We start from the raw sequence: 27,294 nt of genomic DNA on the forward strand, positions 1-27,294 counted from the left end.
GACAGCTCTGGTGCTTTTTTAATGCAGCCCTAGAATGTGTTTTTTAAAAAGTGTAAAAATCTATGGTTTTGGATTTATTGGTTTTATAGTAGAATGCAAATGAAGCCTGTTGTAAAATGGTATATATGAACATTGCATTTACCTTCATGCTCGTATCAGCTAGGACCTCTATTAACATAATCTTTTATTATCCAACTTACCCTGCCCTGAAAGACCCTGGATGTTTCCTTTCTTCACCAAGTCCATCTCCCAACACTCTTTCCTCATCTATTTTCCACTTCTATTTTCTCTCTTTCTGTCCTTCAAATGCTCAAGAATCATTTTCTTTTATGGGCCTTTGCAGTTGCTTGGCTGTCTGCTTAAAAAACTATAACTCTATGCTTAAGGCATTAATCCCACCATTTTTTTTTTTTTTTTTTAGCATTTATATATCAAATTAGTGTCTCCTGGGAGACCTCTCTTTTTGACTATTCTAGTTATAAAACAATCTTGATTTCCTTTGTCCAATTGACTTATTTTACTTTTTAGAATTTGTGTAGCTGCTTTGAAATTAATCACTTATTTATGTAAAAAAATGTAAGCGTGATGTGAAAATTGTTAAAAGGAAAACAGAGGCATATTAAGTTGATGAGTTTATTTGAACAAACATTGACACAAAGGGAGCAATGACAAACGGGAAGTGGTGGGAAGTATTCCATCCACAGGAATCTGAGGAAAGACTTTCATAGAGAAGAGGTGTAAGGAAGCAAAGTAATGGTGTTGAGTAGCTGTAGTTGAAGTTGTTGCTTTACTTGGGAGAGTCTAGATAGTTGTTTGTAGTCGGTTGTCTTTAGTTCTTGATTTCTTAACCTTAAGGAATTTTAGGGTTAGGTTTTGGTTTTATTTACAAAGGCTATTAAAGCCAACACATCCCAGTGGTCTCTTTGTTTAGTTAATTTAACAACATAAACTTGACCTTGCCTGCTAGCGTATTGCTAGTATCTGAAAGCATGACAGACTGATATTAGGAACTCAATAAATGTTTGATAATGAATAATGGTTGTATTTAGATCCATGACTTTATGATTAGATACTGGACAGATTTTTGACATGGTTAGCATTAATTTTTCATCTTATTCTATTTATTTAATCATCATTCATTCTAAAACTGTTTACCTAGAACTAACATAGTGCCACTAACAGGACTATATTCTCTATGCCATGAGACCTACAGAAAGATTTAGATAAAGAAAGAAAATAGTTACGAATGTGTATATACATACACATATATGTACATGTACATGTGTGTATATGCATGTGTGTTTATTCTTAGCAGATAATCCTAATTTCTGGAAGAAGATGAATTTGAAAGAGTAAAGTCCAATCATTGTGGTGGTTAGATGATAAACAATTAAACGTAGAGAAGTGTCAAGATCTCAGATATAATTTGGAGGCAAAGCTACAGGATTGTTAAGTGACTGAGGGGGTAAAGGAGGCTTTATAGGTGACTCTTAAGTTTTGAATGTTTGGATAAATGACGTGCTTAAATTGATTAAATTGATTCAAGTAGTTGATAGGGAGAAGGTATGTATGAGTTTAGTGTTTGACAAAGTTAGTTGAAGTCGTATGGAACATCTATTACTGATGGCTCAGACCATTGAATACAATGGTTTGAAGTTCAGGATAACTGCCTTATGAGAAGATCTATATTTGGGAGTAATTGTTTGAAGTCATGAAAGTATAAGGAACAAAGAGGAATTCTCAAAGAAAATAGAAAAGGAAAGACAAGGAAATAGTAAGGAAAACTATGTCAGTAGTTTCAAGAAAGAGGACTTGATCAACAGTATCAAATGTACTAAAAGTCAAGTGTGATAAAGAGCAAAAAATTATCAGAAGCTGCAATTATGTTATTTCCAGTGGCTATAGAATCAATAATTCATAATGAACTATTTATGTGAGGCATTTTATAGAATACTGTTTTCCCAGACACTTGGTGGAAAATGCTTCTATGCTTTTTTATTTCCCATAACAGGTATGATAATTTGGGATAAGTATTTAATTATTTTGAGGTTGAATCTATCTCAGATATAGAAATTTTCTGTCTGGGGAATGATGAATGATTAACTAAGGCTGTGAATATTCATATCATCCAAACAGCAAACCCACTATGATGCTGATATTTTCTTCTGGATTGTACAATATTGCATTGTACACAGAGATTTCATTTATTTGACCATCTCTACAAGACAAAGGTATTCCCCATAGTAAAATGATTTTTAATGCCACCATTTACAACTAGCCTTGGACATCTTATAGGTCCACCATCTTTTCCCTGGCATTGTCTACTCAAAATAAATAAGATTCTGTTACAAATCTCATCCCAATATTAAAATAAATAAAATAAAATAAAATAAAATAAAATAAAATAAACCTGAATCAGAATTGATTTGAAATAAAACAAAGTAAACCCAGCACAAAGAAGAAGAAAACACAAGGATAAGAGTAGAAATTAATGGAATAGAAAATTGAAACTGAGAAAATTAATAAGATGAATATTTACATAGCTGGATATAAAAATGCCCCTCAAAAATGAATGTCTATTTTTCCGTGGAATGTCCTGTTTCACTTTTTTTTTTTTTTTTAATTTTATTTCCATGACTGTTGTTGTTATGCCCACATTCTCTGTTTTACCAAAGCTCACCAAAGTCCAACCTTTGGCTCAACACCAACATGCAACCAGTCACAAAATCTTATTGCTACTACCTCCTTAATAACTCTGATGCCAGGGGCTTCTCTCAGTTTCCACAGACAGCATATTAGTGGAACCTGGTCCCTTTCATACGCAGATTATTACAGTGACTTCCTATCTAGTCCCCTCCCTCCAAGTGGATCTAAAATAAATCCATAATTCACATTGCTCTCAGAATAATCTTTTTAAAATGAAAAAACTGATCCTACTTCTTCACTACTTAGAACACTGCAATGACTCCCCAGGGCATTCAGTACAAGAGTCAAACTCCTTACCTGTATATATGCTACCCTTTCTAATTTGGAGCCCACGTGCTTTCTGACCTCATATCCTTCTAGTCTTTATGTAAAGCCTGCTCTCTGGAAACCTGGATTATTGACTTTAGACCTTTCTTCTTTTTTAATATAAGCATTTAAAGTTATGCATTTCCTTTCAAGCACAAGTTTTACTACATTCCACAAAACTGGATATGCTGAATTTTATCCTTTGGTTAAAACTAGTTTCGAATTTTCTTGTGATTTCTATAAACTATAACTATTTTGCATAATTTCCAAATATTTTGTTTTTTTCTAGATATCTCATCATTTTTGATTTCTAAATTAATTCTATTCATTTTCATAAACATACCATATGTGATTTCAGTTCTTTGAAATTTATTGAAAATATTTTTAGTACACTTCTCCTGATAGAGAATTGTTGAATCTGTTGAATCTTCACTATATTGTACATGTGAAACTAATAAAACTGTATTGGAATTAAGTTTTTGAAAAAGAGAAAATCTGGGGTGCCTGGGTGGCTCATTCAGTTAAACTTCCAACTTTTGTTTTTGGCTCAGCTCATGATCTCATGGTGGAAGGATTGAGCCCTGCAGGAACTCTGCCCTGAGTGTGGAGGCTGCTTCAGATTCTCTGTTCCTCCCCCTCTGCTGCTCTCTCTGGGACTTGTGTGCTCTTGTTCACTCTCTCTAAAAAATAAATAAAATCTTAAAAAAAGAAGAAAAGAAAAGAAAAGTTGTTTATGGGCCATCATATAGTTTATCTTGGTAAATGTGCTATGTGCACTTGCAAAAAGTATAAAATCTTCAATTGTTCTGTAAATACCAATTAGCTCATGGTAGTGGGATAATATTGCTTAGATCATATTTGTCTTTACTGATTTGTGTGTGTGTGTGTGTGTTTCTAATTCTACCAAATGCTGAAAGAGATGCCTTAACATTTTTTAAAAATGTGGAATTGTCTCTTCTTTCAATCTTTGCTGCATGATTTTAAAGCTCTGTTATCAGGTGAATATAGATTCCTGAATGTTTTGTGTTCCTAACTTTTATCAGTATTCAGTGTCCATGTTATGTCTCACCACTCTTTTGCACTGAGTCTATTTCATTTGATATTGACATAGCTGATACCAACATAATTGATTTGCTTTCTAATACGTATTATTTGCATGATATATATTTTTTTCATCCATTGAGTTTCAACCTGTGTTTTTATATACAAAATGCATCTCATATATAGGACAGAGTCGATTTTTAATCAGTTGTGACATTTTTGATCTTTTAATTGGAATGTTTAGCTTCTTAAAATTTCATTTAATTATTAACGTAATTGGATTTAGGTCTAACATCTGTTCTCCATTTGTCCTTTTTAATTTTGTTCTTCTGTTTCTCATTTCCTGCCTCCTTTTGTGTTTTTTGAATATTTTTTAGTATTACATTTTAATTTATGTATCAGATTGTTTTTTTTCAGATTGTTAATTTTTGCATTTTCAAGTGGTTCCTTGAGGGGGTAACACATCCTAAACTTTTCAGTCTACTTAGAGTTAATATCTTATCAATTCATGTAAAATACAGAAATCTTATTATTGTTTATAGCTCTTCTATGCTATTGTGTCCTTCTTTTACATATATAAATATTACAAAACTGAGAATTCGATGTTATTTTTTTGTTGTTAAATAGACATATATATTTTAAAACTGAGGGAGAAAGGTAGCATTTTATATTTATCCAATATTTACCATTTCTGACGTTCCTTGTTTATTCCTAAGGATACTTTTCTAGACCATGTCATAACCTTCATTCCGATGAGTACCTTCAAACATTCCTTATGATGGGGGTCTGTAGATAACTCATCTCTTTTTCTTTCCTCTGAAAATATCACACTATCATGCTGAAAAGTTATTTTTATAAATATACAATTCTGGGTGAGCAGTGTTTTCCTTTCAGCACTTTAAAGATATTTTACTATCTTTTGAGTTTTATAATTTCTGATTAGAAGTCTTTGTCCATTCTAATTGTTTTCTCCTTGCATGTAAGTTGACATTTTTCTCTGGCTGCTTTCAGAATTTTCTCTTTATCTCTGGTTTTCAGCCATTAATTATGAGATACCTAGTTGTGGTTTTCCTCATATTTATCTTGCTTGAATTTGACTGAACCTAGTGAATCTATAAATGCATATCTTTCACAAAATTTGGGAGGTTTTCAGGCAAATATTTCTTCAAGTGTTTTTCTTGCTCAATTATCTATCATCTCTCTGGGATTCTAATCACATGAATATGAGTTTTTCATTTTTGTTAGGCCACTCATCCCTGAAGCTCTGTTCATTTTTCCCCATTGTTTTCTTCTCTTTTCTTCAGATTAGGTATCTTCTAATAACCTATTTTTCTTTCTAATAACTATTTTTAAAGAGTCTTGTTCTAAGACCATCCTGGGCATTTGGAATGTCAGTTACTGCATTTTTTTTCAGCTAGAAAATTTCCATTTGGATCTCTTTATTGTTTTTATTTCGCTTTCAACATCTTCCCTCTTTGCATTCATTAGAAGAGTATTTTCCTCTCTTCTAATCAAGCATAGTTATAATATTTACTTTAACATCATAGACTAAACATTCTAACATCTGGGTCATCTCAGTGTTGGTTTCTGTTGATTTTTTTTTTTTTTTTCATTGAGAATAGGTCACATTTTCCAACTTCTTCATGTACTTAGTAGTTTTGAATTGCATTTTGAAATTGTAAATATGATATCGTGGATACTCTAAATTCCATATTTTTCCAGAGCTTTGGCATTTTCTTAAATCAGGCAATGAACAATATATGACCCAATTCATAAATCCCATCTCTTAGGAAGTAGCTTCTCCATTTAATTTTTTTGCCTTTAGTGGGGTTGCTGGGTGTCTGCTATGTTTGTGTATTTCTGGCTTCAGTCGGAGATCTAAGGAAAGTGTATACATAAAATTTGGGCTTCTTCTTCTCTGGCCTTGGACCCTTCAGGATTAGGGCTGATTGTGGTTGCCCTGAACTCTGACTTCTGTTACTTTAGGCCAGAAGAATGTTTTCTTTCTGAATTTTATCTGCTCTCTGGGGAGCTGACTGTGTTCTATCTCCTAGCCTAGAGCCAAAAGAATGAATAACTCATTCTAAGCTATATTTTTTTAATTCTGTGTTTCAACTCTCTGTCAGAAAACTTCTCTGAGAAGAAGAAGAAGAAGAAGAAGAAAGAAGAAAGAAAGAAAGAAAGAAAGAAAGAAAGAAAGAAAGAAAGAAAGAAAGAAAGAACTTTAGAATGAAAGAGAAGAAGGAAGGAAGGAAGGAAGGAAGGAAGGAAGGAAGGAAGGAAGGAAGGAAGGAAAGAAGGAAGGAAGGAAGCTGCCCTGTTTCTGTTTTTACTTCAGAGCCTGTAGGTAGTTTTTTGATTTGTTTTGTGTTTGATTTTTGTTTGTTTGTTTCTTGGTTTAGAATCTATAGGCCTGCCTTCAAATATAACAAAAGTAGAACCCAGGTATCTAGTTTGTATATTGTGGTAAAGTTCAACAACAACATAAACAAAACTTGGATGGGAGACACAGATGTTAAACCTATTAGATCAGTTGCTATTAAATTAGGTGTAAGAATTTTCAGATGCTACCTCAGAACAAATAAGACGATTTTTAATTGTGAGATTAACTTCTTATTTCTGAATTTCTAATCAAAACACAATTTAAACCCATAAGAAGGATACTCTGGTTTCTCTTCTGATTGCATAAATCTTTTGCCTTTTTTAAAACCCATAAAAAGGAGAGAGTTCTTTTCTCTGAGGTCATCATACAATTACCTAATCATCTTTCACATACTCAGAAATATTTATAGAAAAAAACCCACCAACAAAAAACAGCTCTTGTTAGTCCTATGTGAATTCACAGGGTATCCTTCAAGGCATTTGTTTCTGTTTACCTTACACAAAGATTGGCCCTTTATTATATTTTCCATTTACATTCATGGCATAAGATCTATCTGGTGAGAAAATCATGTGGTGATAAATGGCCTCAATATGATCATATGGTAGCTGCTGGGGGAGGGAGAGGAATAGTAATCAATAATGTGGATCTTGTGAACCCCTGGTAACACCTTCTCACTGCAGCTTCACTATTTTTACATCTCTGGCCTCTGGTTCCATGTCTTGTACATACTGTGCATTTGGTAAAATTTTCAGAAAATAACATCAAAGAAAAGGCAATTTTTGTTCATTCAATAATCATTTCTTGGATATTCTATGGGGGAGATCATAGTCTGAAACACTTTATTGGATGCAAGGCTTTGAAATTTATTTATTTATTTGTTTGTTGTTTGTTTGTTTGTTTTGAAGGCTTTGAACTTTAACTACAGCTAGGTAAGTGAATCTTTTTGAATCTAACCAAAATGGCGATATCCTACAAAATGGCGATAAAGTTGGCTAACTCATGAAATAACGAAAGTCCAATAAGATAATGTAGATAAAATTGCTTTTGAAATAGTAAATTGCTGGGTGCCTGGGTGGCTCAGTTGGTTAAGCATCTGCCTTTGGCTCGGGTCATGATCCCGGGGTCCTGGGATTCAAGCCTATATGAGGTTCCCTCCTCAGCGAGGAGCCTGCTTCTGCCTCAACCACTCCTCTGCTTGTGTTCTCTCTCTCTCTTTCTCTCTGTCAAGTAAATAAATAAAATTGTTTTAAAAAAAGAAATAGTAAATAGCTAACAAATGCTAGTCATGGTATCTCTATATGACGGAGTATGCTATGTAGTGTAGTAAACATAAAATAGTCAAAATAAACTTTATTGCAACAAAGAAGTTGTAATCAAAACTTGAGTGAGCTTGGGAGTCTGTAAATATTTATTAAACTTCTAGATTTGTTAGATTCTTGTGTCCAAAATAAATGGTCTCTGACCAGGACCTAAGCAATTCTCCTGTGAGATAATATTGACAAGCTTTAGAATATAACATTTGTGATGTCTCTCTTTTTTTTTTTTTTCCAGAGCGCTGTGCTTTCTTTTTCTGCTTCTTTTAAGCAGATGGAATAAACCATCATTACATGTATTTATATGTTTATCATTGCTCTATTAACTTATTTATTATTCATTATTTACATATTAACAAATATTATTTTTAAGATAGTAGAAAAGCAATCTACTTATTTTGTGAACATATCAATAATCTCTCAGGCTCTCATTAGTCTTGCACTCAGTGAAGAAAGCAGAATATAGAGAGTGGCATGTAGTGTGTCCAAAGGAGGTGCAGGTGTGGAGACAAACTTCCTATTTTGGTTTTAAGGCATTTCTCTCTGCTCTTGAGTTCCCCTTTGAACTTCCTTCTCCCTTTGTATTTCCATATATAATCGCAGCTAAGCTCCTTTTGGAAATCCTGAAGTAGAGAAAACCAGATTCCTATTTTAAAGTAATGAGTTCTATTGTCCTGATCCTGAATCAGAAATAAAGAAGTTAGAGGTTGGCATTTAGAATTTGATTCTAAAAGTACCTTCTCTGTGACTCACACTCCTTTCTTTATCCATTTAAAGATGTAGCTGAATACCTTTATTTAAACAAATTGAGAACTATATGGTACTAATCCATTATTAAGCACAACCGTGGACTAGTGCAAATGTTGAATTAAAGCGGGTTCTATTCTGAGAATGTTAGTGTAACCCATGCAGTACCACGGGAACAACAGCTGGCCTGCTTTCCCTAACTAGAGCCTGAGAGAGAAAATTTATATATATATATATATATATATATATATATATATTTTTTTTTTTTTTTTTTTTTTTTTTTTTTTTGCTGGCTCTCTACATAGTAACAAGACTTGAAATCCAGTCACGATCTGCTTTCTAAGGTACTCTGGCTTTGCAGACCTTATTGTCTGTCCTTCGGAGATGGTTTGGATCTCTCTCTGCTAAAAGATTATTTCCATTTTTCACGTTGAGGAAAAGGTCCTCCAATTTCATCATGACATTTACATCATCTAATAGACATCTCATTGCTAAAGTAAATTTATACATAATATATCTTGGCTTTAGGGTTCTTGGATTTTAATTAGAAGATGAAACATAAATCAGGATTTCAAGCCACAGTGGTTAATAGAGCTGTCCCCTTGCTTTCTATTAAACTAACAGTGCCAATCACAATATTCAAACATAAATATGCCAAAGTCCTGCTTGTTCTTGGGAAATACTTCTCAAAAGTGTTCTCCTTTATTCTGTATTAAGTAAAGGTGGAATTTTCAGCAGTTCATATTCTGCAGCAAATCATGCATTAAAGTGCCCCACTAAAAATAAATTCAAAATTTTTTCCTATCCTGCTTTCTCCTTTATTCCTTTCATATCACTATGTGGAGTGGTGTGAGCAAAGCAAAAACCATGACCTGTGGTATATATGCTTTTATTCACTGTATGTTTTTATCCACTTTTAAAAACTTGTTTGGCTGTTGCAACACATTTGGCTACTCACAAATACATGGAAACATGCTTACCTGTACTAGTTTCTAAATTTAATGGTGATTTTTTTTAAAACCTGGGGAAATATGGAATATGGGCTTGTAGAACAGCCTGTTAATGTTTTCAGTTGCATTCTTAGGTAGCTAGAGAGCCATCAAATGCTGTGGTGTAAAAAGAACCACAATGTATTTAGACTTATCAGTAAGACAAATAAAGCATCCATCCAGGTAGCAAAAGCTTAATGAGAATCATTTGTCTCATATATATTTTTGGTCTGTTGTGGTAAAGGAAAACTCTATACTGTGGCAATGAGTTTTAATACACCTATGATTTTTGGCAGACAAGTAAAAAATACTGAAAGTATCTTCTTTTAAATAGTGCATTTTATTTTGTTTGGTAAAAAGTTTCTTGAAAAGCATATTAGACAATATCATTATATTGTTAATGTAAGTTAACTTTGATGAGAAGATTAGAAGAATAGAGAAAGGCCAAGGATGGTTTTCATACATTTCTTTGCATATTTTTGAATTTTTAAATAGTGCATCTTTAAATGTTTTTATTTTAAAAATTTTGAACTTATTCACATATAAGCATTGCATAATGAAAGAGTACATTTATTGATTTTAACATAGTAGAAGAAGGGATTCTAATTATTTAAATCAACGGTGACAAACCGTGACTCTTAATCATAGAAAACAAACTGAGGGTTGCTGGAGAGGAGGAAGGTGGGTCTCTGATTGAGTTAAGTATCTGATTCTTGGTTTCAGCTTAGGTCACGATCTCGGGGTTGAGATTGTACCCCTCCCCCCCAAATCAGGCTCCATGGAATCTGCTTTGAATTCTCTCTCTCCCTCTCCTCTGCATTCTCTCCTTCTTGCACAAACAATCTCTCTCTTTAAAAAAAAAAAAAAAAAAAAGTTACTACTGACAGTTCTAAAGGAGGAAGGAAAGGGGTGATTAGAACCCAGGAAGACAGGAAAAATATCTGTGGGGAAATGCCACCTGATAGGAGTTTTGGTCATTGGCATAGGGACATAGCCAACTTGTAGTGATCTTGCAGGGGTACAGTCAGGGTAAGATGTACAAGACCTCTTGGGGTGCTTGGGTGACTCCGTCGGTTAAGCACCTGACTCTGGCTCTGGTTGTGATCTCAGGGTCATGAAATCCAGCCCGTTGTAGGCTTTGTGCTGGGTATGGGGCCTGCTTAAGATTCTTTCTCCCTCTCCCTCTGACCTCCCCTCACTCTTCTCCCCTGTGCACTTTCTTAAAAAAAAAAAAAAAAAAAAGTACTAGACTTCTTGTCTATTTTCTGAATTCCTGTTGGTGCCAACCCTTGAGTAACTTGAAGTCAGGGGACAGAAAGCTCTTTTTGTGAAGAGCTGGTCAGCCATTTGGTGAAGCAGTGTGAAAAAAAGTGGAACCAATTTCAAAGGGACAATGGAAAAAATCAAGCCCAGTGCCTCCCTGTTTATCAGTCGATGATTGTGTTTGGAGCACCATATCTTAGCAATGTTTCATAGACTGCTGGTTCTATAGCATGCTAATCCTTTCATTTGAAGAATATTCAAGTAGTCAAGTGTGATACATCAGATGCAGTTAAAAATATGTCCATACAGCTGAGCCACTCAGCTCTTTAATATGCTAATGTGCAATGTACTACTCCAAGTGGGCACAGAACATGCAATGTTCTTAAATGTATCTGAATATCAAACTCCCTTTTAGAGTTTAAGATGGAAGGCTACTTAGGAGCTTGTGAAGCTGTTGCTATGGTTAAACATTTGGCCGATTCAGGGAAAAAAGTCACTTGAATAAATCTTTGAATGATTTTTTTTCATAATGATCCAGTGCATTGACTGTCTTGAAGGATTCATCTGCCACAGCTGTTTTATTTAAAATACTTAACTTTTTCTTGGTTGTGTCTTTTATCCTAGAAGACCTCTCCTCCCTGACCAAATCTCTTTAGTTCATTGGAAATACTAAAGTTCTGTCAAAAACTGTGTATGTGCACACCATTCTCCAATTCAATTTGAAATAATATTTATAAAAATTTCAAAGTTATAAAGTTATCTTTTTCAAAAACTAGATCCTTTCTGTTTGGAGCTAGGGTTAAGCAGTTTTTTTGCCCTTTGTTTATTTATTTTTTTTCTATTCACATTGTGTCTTTTAATAGAAAAATATCCATGACATTTTAACTGTAAATGAGTTACCTAGGAATAAACATCATGGCTTAATTTATTGGATAAGGCTGTGGAATCCCTGAGGTTTTTCCTAGCAATCTGGTCCTGAAAATCTTAAGTGTATGTTGTCTTGCTTATTTTCCTTCCCAATGTTTAGTTTGAGGCCATTCTCACATTCTTCGTGTCCTTAAAGGAGAAATATGCATGCCCACTGTGCTTTTCATTGTACTTTGGGCATTTCAATGTCAGAAGAGAAGCTGGAATGCAAATTACCTTGTTAAGAAAATGAGGGAAAGGGATCAAGGAAGCTATACAATTAACCTCAACAATTTGAGATAATCTGTAAGTCAATATATCATATTATTTCAAAATATTTTGCAAATTTGTTGACAGTATCTACCTTGACATCATAATTTATGGAAGATAGTTGGTCTGTTTAGTCAATGACGAGTACACTTATCTTTTGCAGTTAGAGCTTCATTTGGCATCTTTGAGATCCCTTAAAGGACTGCAAAAACTGGAACATTCTGTCCTTAGTCCCCTTACTCTTTTTGCCTCCACTGCATAATATGATTAACTTAACTGGGAGCACCATGCATTCACAGATTTAAATTTTGGTGTAAATTTTTATTCTAAGGATAAATATATATTTTGAACTCATTTATTTTTTTCCTCCAGGATCACACCCTGGGCTGAAGGCAGCGCTAAACTTCTAAGCCAGTGGGGCTGCCCTCTTCCTCTTTTTAATGTCATAACCGATTTAAATACAAAAGCTAAGCTAGAGACCATAGATTATTTTATTAGATTATTTATTTTCCATTTTTAGCCCATAATACAGCTCTTAGAATATAGAAGCCTTTAATTAAAATAAAACATATTCCTGATTATAACTCTGTCCTGTCACACGTAAAAAAAAATAAAATGCTAAAAAATAGGAAAAGATAGTCCAATATCATTCATTTCTAGGCAGCATTTTAGTGTTCAATATTTACCTAAAAAAGTATTTTTTAAAAATAAGTAAAAAAAAAAAAAGTAAAAGAATTTAGCAAGGGATGAGTGGAAGGAGCATCCTTGAATTGTTCAAGACATAAAATGTTATTGAAGAGGATGCTATATCTGTGACTGAAACAGATTAATATTTCTACAGAAATGTGTTATCATTTATGATGTACAGATTCTCCAAAACTAAAATATTGTGTTGTAAATCCTTCTTTGAGTATTTTGAATTCAAGTCACTGAGGGGAGGAATCATGGACCTATGCCACTATAAATAAAATGGTATTGGCATGTCACAGGCTGAGTGGTTTTAGCACAAGTCATAGTAGGCTGCAGGGGCTCCAGATGATGTGGAATGACTTCTCTGAAATATCACTTTTGACTTAAATTCACTTGCAGAATATTTTCATAACTCCTTAATTAAGAGAACAAAATAAAACATTTTAGAGTTGCTGTTTTTGCTTTTTGAGAATATTTTCCATCAAAAATATCTATTAGAAGATAATAACGTTAAAGCTTTGAAAGTTTATATGTGAGTGTGCATGTGTGTATAAAAATGTAAATTGCTTCTACTTGGTGTAAATCAATCATTTCTTTATGATAAATATTGCTGGTATGCTTTTGGTGTGAAAATGAATATGTCATTCTTGATTTGGTGTTATAATGTATTAATCTCCTGTGGGTAATCGTCTGCCCACTGTATAAAAGAGTGCTTCACAGTACATCAAAAATTGCAATCAAAGCTCTTTTTCCAAAAAGAAAAGCAGAAAACTAAAGTGGTCTGTGAGCACCTGTTCTCCATGTGAGAACAGGTCAAGGCCATCATGTTGGCTCATATTTAAGCTCATATTTTGCAATGCGATACAATAAAGGAGTAAGAGTATTTGTTTAACAGAGTTTTCAGTGTAACCTGATGATAAAAATGCATAGACACACATATGACTTTCATAACTAGAGAATTAGATCTTAATTAAGAAATGGTTTACCATAATATCTAACATCAATATCTTTTTTAAGAGTAGGTAAACATGGTTGTAAGCAATGGTGATCTTTGGAGTTCGACAAATTTTAGCATAGGTTCACATAATATTGATGCATTAGCTTAACCATAATATGAGTAACTACGTATGAATGCTTGCCACATGCCCAGTAATAAATTAAACATCTTATGGAATTATCACACATAATCCTCATAGCAACATGATGAGACATTTCACAGATCATAAAGATAAGATGGAGAAAGGTTATGTATTAGTGAGGGAAAATATGAAATAGAATTTAGACCCAGTTTGGTCCAACTATAAAGTATGTGCTTCATATCCCCTGTGGCCTCCATCCTTCCAAATCACATAAAATCTCTGTGCTTGTCTCTTTGCCCATAAAATGAGAACACCCATTTCCTCTTGCAAGGCTCACGTGAAGAGTAGAAAAGGTTCATATAACATCCTTTGCATGGATGCATAATGATCTGTTAAAAACAAATTGTAATTCCCATTACTTCAATAGGTTTGGAAAGGATATTTCCTTCTGAATAATTAACAAATAGGATTATTATGATTTTGTTATTACAGTCAAATTGCCAATTTATTCTCTCTTAAACTAGATGTGCCATCCTTCAGAGAGGTAGTAACAGCCTGCCCTGTTCTCTCCCTCTGCAAGCAAAGACCAGTGGTTGAGATTTTTTTTCCTTCAGGCTTTACTGCAGAAAATTATTGTAACTCGGGTAGATAATGAATCATGTGAAAATGATAAAATTCTTAGAATAATACATTGACTATTAAATTTGACAAGGGTGTATATTGTAAATAGATTATGATGTGCCAATTGTAAATTTTTTTATCAAAACCTTACTGTTTTCAGGGTGCCTGGAGGCTCAGCTAGTTAAGCACTGGACTCTTAATTTCCACTCAAGTCATAATCTCTGGGTTTTGAGACTGAGTCCTACATCAGGCTCCACGCTAGGCGTAGAGCCTGCTTAGGATTCTTTCTCTCCCTCCCTCTCTTTGGGGGGGGGGAAAGAAAAGAAAAAGGGAAAAGAAAAAGAAAAAGAAAAAAAAGAAAGAAAAGGAAGAAAAAAAGAAACCTTAACCTGTTCTTGATTTTAAAATGGGGTTATCTAGAATGAAACTGATCTAGATTGTAGCAGGAAATGATGGGCCAATAACAATAGCAAACATTTACCTGGTGGTTATTCAGTGTCAGGTGCTATTCTAAGTGCTTTGTGTGTGTAAGATCTTTTAATACTCACAGAAATCCTATGAAAGGGGTGCAACGACTATCACCTTCTAACAGTTGAGGAAATTGAGGTTCATAGAAGTTAGATAATTGTCTCAACATTACACAAAAATTGAATACAAGCTTTATGGCATTATAATTTAAAGCAAAAAATAGGAGCATCTGGGTGGCACAGTTGGTTAAGTGCCCAACTCTTGGTTTTGGCTCAGGTCATGATCTCAGGATTTTGGGATAGAGCCCCACCTTGAGCTCTGTGCTCAGTGTGGAGTCTGCTTGTCTCTCTCCCACCCCTCTCCTCTCTGCTCCTATGCTTTCTCTCTTGCTCTCTGAAATAAATAAATAAAACATTTTTAAAAATAATAAAGCAAAAAATTATTGGTGATATGTTGTTATATTCCCATCTTTTGTCCATGTATTTTGTCCTCTGATCTTTAAAGAGGCAAAGTGACTTAAAATTAAATGTATATTGTCTTGCCTATTTTTCTACCCTTGGACAAGAACTGAAGGATTTAGTTTTTGAAAAACATAATGTTATAATTTTGAAGTTTTTACAGATAATTATAAAAGCTAATTGGCAAAATATAGTTTAAAGGAGAAAAGAACTGGTTTGGAATAAAAACAAAGGACAAAATGCCAGCACTCTTACACATTAGTCATGTGACTTTCATCCACATAAAATTTCTCTGAAACCCAGTCTGTCTAAAGATGGCATGACAGGGATGCCTGGGTGGCTCAGTGGTTGAGCATCTGCCTTTGGCTCAGGTTGTGATCCTGAGGTCCTGGGCTCGAGTCCTGCATCAGGATTACCTCAGGGAGCCTCCTTCTCCCTCTGTCTATGTCTCTGCTTCTTTCTGTGTGTCTCCTTTGAATAAAAAACCAAACTCTTTATAAATAAATAAATAAACAAACAAACAAACAAATAAATAAATAAATGAATCTTAAAAAATAAAAATACAGATGGCATGATGCTACTTGTTTCTATAGTTTATAATAATGACTTACAGAGATGACTATGTTAAAGGTTAGCATATTTAATGTTCTTAACAACTGTTCACGGAATGAAATTAGGAAGCATCTTGAATTTTGAATTCTAGAATATTAGCCCTTAAACATTCTTTGTTAATTAATCTATCTTGTTTGCTCATTTTAATATTAGTAATTAGATAAAATCAGTGATTAACTTTAGCATTTTAAAGCATTATTAAATTAGAACTAAAACAATGTTATAACATAAAATAATGCAACATCACTGAATAAACTATCATAGAGGGTTTTAATTAATAAATAGAAGAATCATGTTTCCTTAACCAGCTTTCCTCTTTCCTATTAAATATCTTAATAGATTTATTTTGAATTATTTTGTATGATTAAATGCTAAATGCATATTTAAAATCTAATGATTTTTTTTAAAGAAAGGTACCATAATTGTAAAAATACTTCATTTTGCTGTATACAAAATGCTTTCAGATACATGATCATAATTTGTTCCCCATTTTATAGGAAAAGCATCTGAATTTCGAGGAAGTTAAGCTATATTCTTCTAGCTAGAAAATGCTAGTAAGCCAAGTTCTAAATCCAGGTTTCTCCACTGAAACAAACGGCAGCTCATTAGTAGTACGGTTTTAATGGCCCCTGATGATTCTTACTAATCATCTGCAATGCAGCATCGGATTCATTAACATAATATAGATCTGGTCGTACATTTCAGGTAGCAAAGTGATTTACAATCTATCATTAGCTAAATGTCTGAGAGAGGTACTAAAACTTCATGTTAAGTCATTAGCATGACTTCACAACTGGACAATTGCATTAGTGTTCAGGAACCAGAAATCCAAAAGCTGCTCTCTGCTTAGTGCATCTGTTTTCAATTATGATGTTATCTAGATGCCCAGTTCAAGTCCATGCACTGACTTTAAAACAAAACAAAATAAAACAAAACAAAAACAATGCTGCAGTTACAGTTTTCTTCTTGAGTTACTTCCTTTAGAAATAATTTTGGGTTTGTTGTTGCATAAATTTGCTATTTATTAAAAAATCTTAAACCATATCTCTGCAGTCAAACCAGATCGATGAGACAACTGAACCTCCCCTATTCCCAGATAGAATAACTGTGATTGCAGCAATTAGTATGAGAATGATCTTGTACTAACTGCTATATTTGGCCAAAATCAACAGAAATTCTATTAAGTATGTATTGATATTTCTCATCTTGCTACAAGTTCAGTTACAATACTGTAATACACTCATTGGAACATAGTACAGTATGGAACATACTGTAAGAAAGTGGGTTACTTAATCTGTTTCAGATTTCAGTGAGCTACATGGAAAGCTTATGTTGCATTTGGTGATGGGAATTTACTGTGAGAATATATAAGGTAAGGCTGAAGCACAGGAAACACAGAAAACATGACATCCAAACATCATGATCTTGGAAAGTTGAAACTATATTGTGAATACTAAAGTGTCCATGGTTGATTATTATAAGCACCATGCAAACATGGTGCATCTTGCAAACATGATGCATCTTGCATCATGCAAACATGCAAGATGTTTTGTGTACATTATGCTTTAATTATCTTGATAACTCAGAGAAGATATGATCATACCCATTTTATAGATGAAAGCACTCAGGTTTAAGAGATAGAATAGCTTTCTGTCTTGCAGTTAGTAGATGTCAGGATTGGAATTCAAACTTGAGTTTTGATAGGAATCAACTAGAGCTGGGGATAAAGCCAAAAAAAAAAAATAAATAAAGATACGTTGATGTTTATTTTGGGGCTCCCTACCATTCACCCAAACCTATGCTATTTTCTTGACTTTTTTGCTTTTATTCACAAGAAAAGATTAGTGATATTTGCATATGACTTATATATTCCAAGAAAATCACAAAGATATTAAAAGGAAAAATTTTCTGCTGTATCGACAAAGCCAAAAGAAGTGTTGGTGTGGGTATGAGGTTTGGATTCTGAGTTCTGCCTCTCTCCACCTTCCTTAAGGCAATCTTCTACTCACTGTTTTAATGTCCATATTTCCCTCACACCAATGTAATGTGGCCTAAATATGGTGCTATTCTGTTGAATCCCATACACATAATTTCTAGCATTATAGCCACTGTATAAACATTCACTAAATCAAAATATGAAGAGGGGATTAAATATAAGACTTTTGATTATGATAAATAATTTTAAATCACTGTAAAGCTTTAAGATTCTAACATGCATGGAGATGGTATTGACACTGTGAGTAGATTATTAACAGCATGTTGCTATGTATCTGGGTGTACCCACTACAGAACAAAAATGACCAACTATTGATGCAAATTTGTATTATTCTTGACATTTATATATTGAAAATATACTTAGTAGCTACTAATTGCATTGCAGAATGATATACTGCAGGTAAATCACAGTTCACAAAGTTAATTACCAATCACCAGGCTTTCAGAATCTCCCAAGAATATTACCTCACTATCTTTTAGAGATACTCATTTCACGTTTGACAAACTTAAATAAATTATATCCTGTATCAGAGTAATTCAGAAGTGGTTAAACCCTGCTACATACGTCATAAAATACTAGTCACACTAAAAACAAATTTGTAGTTTAAACTATGGAGTAGGTATTTTAGTTCATATTTGCAATTTACTTTTCAGAGGAGTTCGTTTTGATAAAAATATGTCCAATTTGAGGAGTGTCTATATCAAGCTTGGGAAAAAAATACTTTTTGTTTGTCGTTTATTTACTTTCAATAAAATATTGTTATAGAACCAAAAAAATAACATCTTCAAAGAAAAGGATGATTTTCTTTCGGGTGATCCATCATCACAGGGATGCATTTCTTACCAGTCAGTGTTGAAAGTTATTTTAGACTATCTGCAATGAGGATTTGAGGTCAAAAGTCATTGCCTGATCATAGGATAGTTTATGTAAAATAAGCTTATAAGGTTAGTCATAGTCTCTAATATAAATAAATCTTCACATAATGTTTAGCACATCTCTAATTTTATACTAAAATAATAGGGCCACATGAGCTGTTTCGGTGTTCCTATGGAAATTTAGTCACTCTCAAGAAAAATATACACAGAGACACATACCTACCTATACATTTTCAAGTTCATAAGTGTTTGGAACTTATCGATGGACCTCAGGTTAAATAATTATCTTCAAATAAATAATTAAAAGGAAGCTGCTAATGAATAAATATCTGGTATTGTGCATGTGATGAAATGATTCCAAGATAAATATGAAGTTTGATTCCTGCCTTTCAGGAGCTCATTACTAAAATTCCACATAAAAGGTTCATATGAATGGAAAATACCTAGCTAGATATATTAAGGATCAACAATACATGTGCAGTAGATATATGTTGAATGAATAATGAAATAACCATTTAACAAGAAGGAACAAAAAGCAAAGCAGAAAAAAATGATAAAAAAAAAAGCATGTTAGTAGTAACTAATCTGGGGCAGAGCACAGATGAAGACAAGCTGTCATCCAAGCAGCTGAAAAGAATTCAATGAACAGGTAAGGGCTGAGTGTAGGGAGTAGGAAATTAGAGACTCCCTGGAACTGCAGATACAAGGATGTTCACACCTCCTAGCAGCTTTACTTTGTAAACTTTTACAGGTGCTCATGAGAATGTTGAAGGAGGCAGCAGGGATCTGAAGACCTCCCCTAGGTGTAGAGGTCTGCAGGAGAGGAGGGGACACAGCCCTGAAATGGCAGAAAGAACTTCCTGAAATAGAATGAAAGTCTTAAGCCTCTAGAGGACACAGGGGAAAACCTAATGTTGCTGGGTAAAGGGAAAAAACAAAACCCCTAGCCTCTCTGGGATAGGCTGGAAATGTCTTGAGAGCAGACATCCATTAGAGAATTTGGGGGTGGGTGGAACTGGTTCTGATTGTGACAGTTATCACATGATTCTATGCATCTGTCGAAAATGAAAGCACTATACACTAAAAAATATGAATCAGAATGGTGATTCATACCTTGGGTGAGCCAGAGTGTCAAGGAACTGTGGCAAAATGGTGCCTTCGTGTCTTATTAGTATTCTATTTCTTGATGAAGTGATGGTTATACCCAAAATTCATTGGCCGTACACTAATGTGTTGTATATTTTTCTCTATTATTTTATACCTAAATAAAAATTATGTTAAATGTTAATAATTGAAATGCCAATAATATCATGATAATAATTGCAATGTTAGTCACCCAAATAATGTTAATCAATGTTCAATATTTAAATTTCCAGGAAGATTTGAAATAATTTATTGAAGACACAGTATTATGAGAATGCTTTATCAATACCATGACTGAGAGAAGCTGAAAATTATATTCCTATCTTGGTCATCACTTGCAGATAATCAGTGTCATTTTAGTGAAAAAAATACAGTGGTTCAAGAGGAATAAAACTCAATGGGCTAAGATTTGGGAAATGCCTAAATGTAATTGAGAATATAATCGATTGTATATGCAATACTTTAACCCCTATTGTAGTTTTTTCTTTGTTAGCTAGCTGCTAAACTAACTAACTAGATCCTAATCTAGGAAGACAATATCCTCCTGGGGTAAAGGGAAGTGAAAACATGGAGACAGGAAAATACAAAGATAAATTCCTCTATCATTGTCTATTGATACTCTAATCAAAAGAGTTTGTTGAATAAAATACACATGCTATATAGGTATTTTATTAATATAAAATCACTAATACCTGCTAATACAAATGAAATGACACTGGTGAAACTAGTGAATCTATCAAATATCAGCACAGATTGAGAATCAGTGTCTATGCTTTGAAGAACTCAGTATAATTTCAACAGTATCTATGAAATCCTGACATTCAGCCTCATTTCTCCCCAAGGGCTTTTTCTCTGTATCATATGTGAATTCCCAAATTGAAATTTCACATTTATGGCATCCAAACAATGCCCTTTCAAATCCACATTGTAACATTTCACCATTTATTTCCCCTCTCCCTTAAGAGGACACAGTCTTTTCGATGCTCAATATAATAAGTGCTCAATATTTAAAGCAAAAAGAAGGTATTTCCTTCATGTTGTTTGTTTTCAATTTACACTTCTCCATCACCTCACTGTATCTGTGGATCTCAAAAACTCACTTTTCAGCCATCTGGGAGAGAGTGTGAGTTCTTGTGAAGTCATTGCTCTCAAAAAACCAAAGCAAAACAAAAAACCCTCTTTCTATAAAGAATCTCTCTGTAGAGATGGCAATAAAAGGGAACAATAGATAACTGAATTTCTTCAAGTTGTAACAGAAACATTTCTGAGGCAAACTTGTTAGCTTGGGTACCTATCACATGATTTGTTCATTCATTTTTAACTAGCCCTCTACCTTCTTAGTTTATCATACTGCTCTATGCCCAAGAACCTGGCTAAAAAGTAAAAGATCTCTTTCCACAGTAACACATTTTAGGCTAACTTGTCACTCTAATCTTTACATGAAGTCACTATTTTACTTTCTAGATGTATTTAATTGGGAAATTAATTTTTTAAACACTTTAAAAAATATTTTATTTATTTATTCATGAGACACACACACACACACACACACACACACACACACACAGATAGAGACAGAGATACAGGCAGAGGGAGAAGAAGGTTCTATGCAGTGAGCCTGACATGGGACTCGATATAGGGTCTCCAGGATCAGGCCCTGGGCTGAAGGCAGCGCTAAACCACTGAGCCACCTGGGCTGCCTGGGAAATTAATTTAATAAGTTAACATAAATAATCATAATTATGAAATTTCTTTGTTTTCACATAACTTTCCATTTAAAATAATATGTATTAGACTGTAATACAGTATAGTTTTATATCTGAGTTCTATTTATAATAATACAGAGAGAGAAACCACCTATTAGAAATTTTTCAATATGTTTGAGATTGTTTCAAAACAATGTCATCATCTGTTAATAAGATTATTAACTATTGTTGACTTTTTTTTTTAAGATTTATTTATTTTGAGAGACAGAGAGAGAGAGAGCGCATGCACACAAGTGGAAGGGGAAGAAAGAAGGAGAGAGAATCCCAAGCAGACTATTCTGAGCACAAGCCCAAGGCAGGGCTAATGGCAGGACCTTGAGATCACTATCCCAACAAACACAAGAGGTCGCTCTTCTGACTGCACCATGCAGAGCCCCCCTTTTGTTGACTTGTATATGTTTTGCTACATTTAATTTTATTTTTTATTATATTTTACCATCCAAAACATCTTTGCTTCAGCCACTACTACTTCTTTGCAATACTGGGAGGTCAGTGACAGCTCTAATCAGTGGTAAAATAGGCCACACAATCCCCTACTATGTCTACTGACAGTGTAAGATAATCTATATATGTTTTAATGGTTAATTCTATCGAGAAGTGTATGCATATTCTTTTGTGAAGGGATATTTCTTACAAGGGTGATATCTTTTATTCCAGGGTCCATACCACTGAGTACTTCTGCTTCTGGTCCTCTGTCTCCTTGGGAACCACCAAAAGACACACAACAAACAAACACAACCCGGATTTTTGAAGGCATCAAAGAACCCAGAGGCTGCTTGAATTTGAGGAGCAAAGATCCTTGGAGAATGGAGGGAGGCACAGTGAAGTGATTTGGATCTTCTCTATAGCTTTTTCTTGAAGACACTTGATGATTCACAGAGATTGACATTTAGTCTCAGCAGAAAGTAGCAACCTAGGATATATTTACTAGTGTCATGGGATGAAGAGACCAAAATTGGAACTCAGGTGCCAAGACCCTCAAGAAAAGGGAACAACAGGAATGTGAACATATAATTCCACGAGATTTTGTTCTTGGAATATTTGTTAATCCTAAAATTCCCAGATGTAAGAAGCAGAAAAATCAAGCATAAAGAAACTAATTGCTAAAGAGCTAGGGAGAAAATTTTTTAGCACTCTCATAGCACTGGATATTAAAAAATTGAAATGCAGGCCTGGTCCAGACTCAGTGACCCTGGTGTAGACCCAGGCTTTCAGCTGCAACTCCTATAATTTCAGCAAGTGTTAACTGGAAAGATACTGATGCTGTAAGAGATGTGGCCTTACTCTAACCCAGAAGAAATTCTGTAGATAAAACAGTATCATTTGGAACCACTACAGTTTTCCATGCACTGTGCCTATCAAATACTACATAGTGTGCCAGTGTGCTGGGAATTAAAATCTAACCAACAAAAACCAAGAGAAGAAATAGGCAATAACAAGAGATATACAGGTAATCCAGGTATTGGATTTTTCAGACACAAACTTTAAATTAGCTATGATTAATGTGAGTAAACCAGTTTATTCATTTGATTAGAAATTGTATTTGTAATGGAGGTATGATGTGCAAATTCACATATGTTGATGGCCTACAAGATGTTCAGTGAGTCTTGTGCTATAAAATTTTATCTTCACATTAACTCTCGAAGGGATTATTAGTATCATCTTATTTAAAAAAATTCAGATTCAGTAAGGATATGTATATCATTTATCCTTTAAAATATACAAAATACATAAAATTTACCTTGGAATGAAATATTCAATTCAATGTAAAAAAGGACAATTACTATTTCAAGGAAATTTTTAAAGTAAGAAATAGAGAGTGCCAAGGTCTCTATAATACGAAAGAGTACTGCCAAAGAAATGAATCAGGTATGGAAGAACCAATGGAACATGACATATTTTTTGAGCACTTACCAATGGGACCATAATTGGGCAACCAAAATTGGTTATCTCATCCTACCTGTGGGAGAATTAAAGTCTGTGTACAAAATCACCATACACAAAGATAAACTCAAAATGGATGAAAGATCTAAATGTGAGACAAGATTCCATCAAAATCCTAGAGAAGAACACAGGCAACACCCTTTTTGAACTCGGCCATAGTAACTTCTTGCAAGATACATCCACGAAGGCAAAAGAAACAAAAGCAAAAATGAACTATTGGGACTTCATCAAGATAAGAAGCTTTTGCACAGCAAAGGATACAGTCAACAAAACTCAAAGACAACCTACAGAATGGGAGAAGATATTTGCAAATGACATATCAGATAAAGGGCTAGTTTCCAAGATCTATAAAGAACTTATTAAACTCAACACCAAAGAAACAAACAATCCAATCATGAAATGGGCAAAAGACATGAACAGAAATCTCACAGAAGAAGACATAGACATGGCCAACATGCACATGAGAAAATGCTCTGCATCACTTGCCATCAGGGAAATACAAATCAAAACCACAATGAGATACCACCTCACACCAGTGAGAATGGGAAAAATTAACAAGGCAGGAAACAACAAATGTTGGAGAGGATGTGGAGAAAAGGGAACCCTCTTACACTGTTGGTGGGAATGTGAACTGGTGCAGCCACTGTGGAAAACTGTGTGGAGGTTCCTCAAACAGTTAAAAATATACCTGCCCTACGACCCAGCAATTGCACTGTTGGGGATTTACCCCAAAGATACAAATGCAATGAAACGCTGGGACACCTGCACCCCGATGTTTCTAGCAGCAATGGCCACGATAGCCAAACTGTGGAAGGAGCCTCGGTGTCCAACGAAAGATGAATGGATAAAGAAGATGTGGTTTATGTATACAATGGAATATTACTCAGCTATTAGAAATGACAAATACCCACCATTTGCTTCAACGTGGATGGAACTGGAGGGTATTATGCTGAGTGAAGTAAGTCAGTCGGAGAAGGACAAACATTATATGTTCTCATTCATTTGGGGAATATAAATAATAGTGAAAGGGAAAATAAGGGAAGGGAGAAGAAATGTGTGGGAAATATCAGAAAGGGAGACAGAACATAAAGACTGCTAACTCTGGGAAACGAACTAGGGGTGGTGGAAGGGGAGGAGGGCGGGGGGTGGGAGTGAATGGGTGACGGGCACTGGGTGTTATTCTGTATGTTAGTAAATTGAACACCAATAAAAAAAAAAAAAAAAAAAAAAAAAAAAAAAAAAAAAAAAAAAAAAAAAAAAAAAAAAAAAAACATTCCCTTCGTTTCTCATCATGTTTATTCCAGCCCTCCCCAGGGCCACTAAGCTAAAGAGAATGAGGTGTTACTCAGATCTGTCTTTATTAGCAAAGTGAACACAGTTCAGGGAGTAGCCCAATCTGTCTTTATTAGCTCAGTGAACACAGTTCAGGGAGTAGCACCTCAGCTGATCAACAAATATAAGAATTGTTGACTATTTCTACTCTCTGAACATTGGCTCTGGCCATATATTGTTTTCCTTCTAGTTCCTCTTCTATTTTGGGGGAAAATTATTATTTCACACATTATAAAGTTACTATAAAAGCCACCAACTTAATTTAATACATTGTGACCCTACTTCTTTGATTGATTTGTACAGAAATGGGTACCTGGCCTTAGAAGGACCATCTATGATTTTATAAAAAAAAAAAAAAAAAAAAAAGGGGGGGGGGAGAGAGAGAGAGAAATCTATTTCTTTGTCAACAAAATGGAGTTTAGGTTAACTTTAAAAATGCTGGCAACCATGTTCTCCCATATAGCTTAGTCCAGCCAACTCTTGAAGACAGGCTGCGGGAAGATGGGTAGGAGAATAACTTTGATAAGCACCAGTTAGTAAACCCAGATGGATTTCACATAGAAAACACTCACGTCCTACTTTTTGTAAATTTTCACTTTTCTGTTTCTACTAAGCTCCTCCTCACTCCCTTGCCCACTTCTTTATTATCCCTTTTAATCATCCAATTACCTCTGTATAAATCTGAGTTTGGTTCACACTGGACTCTGTTCCCTATTGCAGCAGTATATAAGTGGTTAACATCTATCCTTACTACTTTAGCTGGGGACTGTCTTTGTTTATTTTTGACAGTAGTTAAAATAAAGACTTTTCTCTCAGAGCTTCTGGCAGTCATATGATGCCATATGGATATAGGAAAAGAAATTAAGTCTTCTAGGTAATTAAAGTTTGTCTCTTAAAATAAAGAATGTAGCTGGAAACAAGAAAGAATAAAGACACAGCACTCTTTGGGTGTCCCACATCATTTTGGTTCCATCTCTAGAGACAATTCATGATCCTCCTTCCCTTGAGGTAGTCAAGAATTACACAAATAATTTCCCCCTTTTTTCTAAACAACCCAGAACCTGATTCATTTACTTGAATCAAAGAGGTTTAATTACTAAAAATCATTGTAAAGCATTGAAAATCAGAATTTTAACAGAAAATTCAGAAATGCTTATATCTATATTTTAAATTATATAGTATGTTAAAAATTAGATGTTTTTATAATGGTAATTTTATCAATACAATGAAACTTTATTGAAGTTTAGTCTATGGGAATATATACATGCAGTATCAAAATTATCTGTCGGATTGAGAATATGGAAAGATTTTTCATGTGATATTTCATAAAATTAGTATGTACAAATATTTAAACCACTGTTATTATCATCCCCATCATTTAAGATTCTTTTATGAGCACTATGCCTCAGAAGAAAGTCTTCACCAAGATTTTCTTTACTTCTATACAGTACTTGGAGGATAGGAATTTCATCTTAGCCCATTAGAGTATTGTGAAAGTGAGCTAAGATTGTGATGGTAAAAAAAAAAAAAAAAAAAAAAAAAAAATGAGAACTACTGTTTTATGCTCCTTAAAAGGTACAAGAAACAATGGTCTCAATAGCAATAATAGAATAAAAACCGTGCCAATAACAATACCGGAGAATAATTCTTAATCAAAGAAATCTATTCATTGTTCATATGGAGCGGGGGGAAGATGTAATTGGAATGTTTAGTCCAGGTAACATGATGGATTCCCAGCATAAGGAGTTGATTTAAGCTAGTGCCTACAAAAGTTGAAAACTAAAGTCATCTTTCTGTATTCTTTTACCATCTGCTATGAAATGGCATCAGTCTTTTTCAGGAAAAAAGCCAGCACAGATAAATCTAAGTTCACTGGGAAAGAGTTTGTGTTTACGACAGTGCCCGGCGTGCAGCTATTGCTTAATAAATGTCAAATCTGATGGATAATATTCATTTAGATGTTACATGGCTGCTTTTATATTTCCCATTGCAAAGCTTTGAGTTATAGACAGAGCTGTTAAATGTCCTTATTCTAATCTAATTTCACAATACCTAATTATGGTAGCTCACCCTTTTCAGCTAAAGTGTCTTAGGACTAGGGGACCATTACTCATTTTTTCATTCATATGTACATGCATTCAACAAACATTTATTGGGACCTCTTTGGAACCAGACATGAAGATCTATGGGATACAATCCCCATCTTCAACAATATTCATATCTAGAAGATACAGATTCAAAGGTAATTAACTATAAACCAATGTATTAAATATTACTTTAGGGCCCACATTTTGTACATTTATCTACTTTCATAAATAAATATAATAATTTACCTTATGCAATAATAGTAATGTTCTGTAAGTGAAAATATATTCCTATCCACTCT

The 27,294-nt window shown here is 34.1% G+C and overlaps 1 long non-coding RNA gene across 1 annotated transcript; it reads left to right on the forward strand.

The window, feature by feature from the left end:
* Positions 1-6,067: 6,067 nt before the first annotated feature.
* On the forward strand, positions 6,068-23,618 carry LOC140639469 (uncharacterized). Its single transcript, XR_012036184.1, has 3 exons — positions 6,068-6,396; positions 7,342-7,365; positions 22,290-23,618. It is a non-coding gene; the product is annotated as an uncharacterized lncRNA (long non-coding RNA).
* The last annotated feature ends 3,676 nt before the right edge of the window (positions 23,619-27,294 follow it).

The sequence above is a fragment of the Canis lupus genome, chromosome 9 (genome assembly GCF_048164855.1).
Source record: "Canis lupus baileyi chromosome 9, mCanLup2.hap1, whole genome shotgun sequence".
NCBI lineage: Eukaryota > Metazoa > Chordata > Mammalia > Carnivora > Canidae > Canis > Canis lupus.